This window comes from Montipora capricornis, chromosome 14 (genome assembly GCF_036669925.1).
Source record: "Montipora capricornis isolate CH-2021 chromosome 14, ASM3666992v2, whole genome shotgun sequence".
NCBI lineage: Eukaryota > Metazoa > Cnidaria > Anthozoa > Scleractinia > Acroporidae > Montipora > Montipora capricornis.
In genome coordinates, this window is record NC_090896.1 from 29,166,454 (window position 1) to 29,171,453 (window position 5,000).

Genomic DNA, 5,000 nt, shown 5'->3' on the forward strand with positions numbered 1-5,000 from the left:
TATTTCCTTCAATCTTTCCGGGTTTCGTATTTTACTAGTAACCACATGTCCTCTCACGGGGGCTATTTACGTTGTATTTCCTCAGAAACGATGTGTAGTTTTGACCACAACTCACCTTTTCAAATCAAGCAGATCCAACTTACTTATGATTCATAGTCTACTCATAGGCAAAGTATTTGATTTCAATCTCAAGAAGTACATGCTCGTATCCTCCCTCTAACTACTATTCTTTTCTTTCTGTTATCGTGTGGAGTCCAGTGGGGTCCGCGTTTTGTAGCGTCCCCGCTCAAGACCTATTAAAATCTCCCTTCGATTCCACCCACGAGCCGTCGTCAAATTACGCAAGCATAATTGAACATCTCTCGTCCCCTCGGCATTTCTTTCTATTCAGTCTATTATCGTGTGGAGTCCAGATGGGGTCCACGTTTTGTACCGTCCCCGCTCAAGACCTATTAAAATCTCCCTTCGTTTTCACCCACGAGCCGTCGTTAAATTACCGCAAGCATAATTAAACGTCTCTCTTCCTCTCGGCAGCATTAATTTTCTACCATTTACGTAAACTAGTTCAATAGAGTGACTACAATCTTCTCAAATTGTAATTCACTTTACAAATAAAAAAAAAACTCATTTTGCGGACATTGACCGGTCTTTCATCCTTTATCCCCGCTCCTTGCTTCTGCTTTTCCAGGAAATCAAGTTATTTTGTCTTAAAATCGCGATGTTCAAGGTTCCAGTGCCCCTTTGAACACTGGCTGGTGATGTCAGTTCTGGTTGTAAAACCAGCCAACAAGTTTTTAAATTTTACATTGAGTAGAGATACTGGTATTATATCTTGCATCCAGCTGTTCCACTGTTCCTGCTGTTCCACCCCTCCTCGATTCCACACACAATGTCGTGCACCACTGACCAGCCGTAAGTTGTTTGATATCATTCTGACATTTTGGAGGGTGGCCTTCGTTTTAGATTAGTGGGTCTTATGTCTTAGGTCTTCGTTTTAGAAACACCCAATATGTCGTGTGAAAAAAGATAACAAGAAGAAGAAATGGAGAGACGTTTGTCTCGCTAAATTGTTATTAAAATTCACTATTCTACAATTTAAAAAATCCTTTAGGTTGGCAATCTTATTCATTTTTTACTTAAACATAAAAAATGACTATTCCGTGGGCCATTTTGCCCTAAAGTGGAGTGAGGTGGTTAGAAATCGCTGGCCCGCCTAACCGGGCTGTCTCGGTGAACGCGATTACACAGAGAAAATCTCACCCCGGTGAGCCGGGATCCCTGGATCGTAATTCCTAGTAGCTAACCGGGCTGGCCTGATAATGTAATCGCAAACTTGACTTTTGGTGTTTTTCTCATTCCCAGATCTCGGCTAAACGAGCAACCCGCCTAACCGGGCTAGCCCCGCTCATGTAATCGGCCCTTTCTAAAAATCATTTGATTTAATTTTCAAAAAGGAACTTATCTTCTGTTGGTTCCGCTTTATTGACCTTGTTAATCACACTCCGGCTAAAGAAGTCGATTTGTGCGTGAAATAACCGCTAAGAGCTGGAGTTCGTAGTTCTTGGGCACTTGCTAGAATCGTGCATGTGTAGACTTGTGCTCGTGCCCGATTCAGTGCCCGAATGAAAGGTCTCAACCTTGAACCCGTGCCCTAACACCGAGCCCACTTATCGGCACGCGCACTTACAAAAAGTTGTGTTCACACTGGTGCCCGTCAGGCACCATGCCAGGGTAGGGTGCTCGGGTACCAAGTGTGAACAACGCCTAAAATGAATAGTGTAATATATTCATTAAGTTTTCGTTTCGTAAAATAGTAGCAATACAATAAGAGGAAACTCCTGCGTATGTAAAAGTCGCTTTTTGCCAAAAAGATCTATAAATAAATAAGTCGAATAAATAAATATTTGTTTTTAGACTTTTCGAGGTATGCACGTGAGTACTCAGCCACGTGAGTACTCGCGTGTATGGTCGCTAAGGCGTTTTCAGTCTTCCCTAAACCAGGTTTGTAATGGTTTTCGGAACTCGCCGCGCACGGAGATTTTCCGCCTGCCATGGAAATTTATATTTGCGGTAGCTCAGTTCGTGTGTAACATCCTTACGTCTTACCAAGTAAGGTTGCGCGTAATAATGCGGTGGACCTTGCAAAGGTACGGCCCTGAATCTTGTAACCTCCTTTTACGCAGATTTCGCGGCAAAACTAATACATTTCTGGAAATGTAGGCCTCCTAACTTACGCAAGATCCTTTTGAGATTCAGCTGGTGAGGGGATAGTCTCAGTTTGCAGCCATCTTTTGGAAAGTCATACAACGCTCCCCCAAAGGGAGGACGTTCTGTGATATTCCAAAAAGAGTTAGTATTATAATCATGATTCTTAACTCTAAATAGTGCGAACCTTTCATCAATTTTATTGATAAGTCATCGTTTCACTTTTTTTCAGTGGCTGTATTCATCGGACCCTGTGTAATTCAACTCCGAAGGAAGATTAAGGCGTGGAGTCGAAAATTTTAATCAATTTCAAATGTTCGTTCTGACATGTGCACTAATGGGGCAAAGTTAAAGGACGTTCAGCAGTCAGATGTCACTTAAGTCCACGACTGTGTATAAAAAGCTAAAGAAGTTGAACGAGCGATTTATGATGAAAACAAGTCACCTACGAATGTGTGAAGCTAGCTTTTTTTTCTTTTGCAAATGTTGAGATCAGAAGATAGTAGTTTTTTCACTCGGCAGGGGCTCATTCTAGATATGTGTCACAATTTAAAGGCAGTCTGGTTTTAGTTCCACAGTTTTACAAGACGATGTTTTATGCATGTAAGATAGTTTAAATTTTTATTTATTCAATATTTGTCATGTTCTGAAATCACGATTCTTTTGGTCAGCACCGACAGCAATGATCTCTGGCCATTTCAGAGACCCTTAAATTGAGTTTGGGAATCATGGAATTCTGGCTCTTTTGCGCAGTCTCAAATTTCAATGTATTCAAAACCGGCCAGACTACGTCGAGAAGCATCATCCGCCTTGAGCGCAACTGTACACTAACTCACTCGCTCAGTGCTGTCCACTACATTACTGAAGATTGTTGACCCGCAACTTCTTGCCCTGTCTTTTGCCTCCAAGCTTTACTGTCGGTTGTCTTGGTGTTCCAGTCCTCGTCAGATTCACATTTCTTCAGCAGGTCTTAAACTTTATAACAACTTTACAGTCATACTACACAAATAAAAGCACGCACTGGAAATTTTTTGTCCAGTTTCGTTCCCGACGGATCATGCGCCTCTTCTTTTAAAACCTCCATTGGCTTAGAAGTTGCCAATCGCTTAACAGGTGTCTAATTCATGAGCGACAAGTTTTGTGGTTAATTTCATGATAAGTATTTCAATTATTCACCGGATTGCCTTCTGGATAGTCATTACATTCTTATTTCATCATAGTTCTTTTTTAGAATGGGGGCTTCAATTGCACATGCCGATTGGAAGCAACAAGCTTAATTCTAAAAGAATGTTTTTGTTAAAATAAAATTCTTCTGTGAGTGTTTTAGTTCCCGGTAAAACACTTCCGTCCATATAATAAAGAGGCATATAAGGGTTTCTACAGGTATACGGGCGAAAGGGGCAAGTTAGGACTATTACTTTATCATATTTAGTACATTATAATAAATACATCTTATTCGATGGTTTAACATATAATACGCGCGGATATTTTGGGAGTTGCGTAGTATTTTTCCGAGCCTCGCAGGGACGAGGAAAAAAGTACGAGCAATGAGAGGTTATAGAGTACAAAAGAGTTCTCAAAATTGCACAAGCCGCAGGAGTGACCATAAATCACGAAATGCACTAGCGTACATACGATTTCCTATGCCTAAAGTCGAAATGTAGAAGTGATCCTTCCACTTACAGTGCGACGCGCCTTACCGTGGCCACCCAACAAACTCACATTTGACAACGTACTCGTAAATCCGCAACTCAACAACCAACGCAACAGTATTCAAATTACAACCCTACGAACTTTGCAAGGAGGCGTGACTGTCAATGTGATTCGGACACCCTGATTGGCGGATAATTTGTAAAAAACTTTGTTAGGTGGTCACGGTAAGGCGTGTCGCACTGTAACTGGACAATTTAAGCAATTGTCGCTTATAGACACCTGAAAATTTCAGGCGACTTCAACGGGATTCGGGGTGGGAGCAGGTCAAAGCTGCTCCCAACTTTGTAGCTTTAGAGCGGTTTTCAAATGAGTGTCGCAAAACCAAAACCAAAGTAATTACTTTGGCCAATCAAAAAGGACGGAGACAATCCAGTAAACCAATCAAGACTCGAAGCAATTACACGTAGCCGACACAAAGCGCTGGAAAATGTGCACACGCGAGCCATGATTGGTTTTGGTTTCACTTCTGATTGGTTGAAAAAGTGCCGCGAGAACTTTGAACCAATCACTGAGTGAAGTAATGCAAAACCAAAATAATTCTCTAATTACTTTCGACACAATTGAAAACCGCTCTATAGCTCAGTTGTTAGAATGCCTCTCGACTCTGCGCTTTGAACACTCACACTCGCCGACCAGTTGCCTCAATCGAGAGCGGTGCATTGGACTTGACTTCCGTGCGGGAGGTCGCGGGTTCGAACCCCGGGCTCACCAATACTCTGGGTCTGAGAATAACTGAGGAGAAAGTTCTGCCTTTATAATTACAACTGCAAATGGTCAGACTTTCTGTTTTACTCGGATAAGGACGATAAACGGGAGGTCCCGTCTCACAGCCCTTGTTCATAGACCTAATCGGCTAACTCAATGTTGTACCCAATTCAAACCCTTTGGGACTAAAACGTTTTGTTCCAGGTATTTCCATATCATTTAAATATGAATGCGAAATTATCATGCAAATACAATAAAAGTCACGGCTATGCTAAACCCTGTGATTAATATTACTGTTTTTGGAGAGATTGTAAAGTTTGGAACGCCAAACTCAAGGTAGATTATTGTTCAACTTACAATTTTGGCTGTATGAGAAA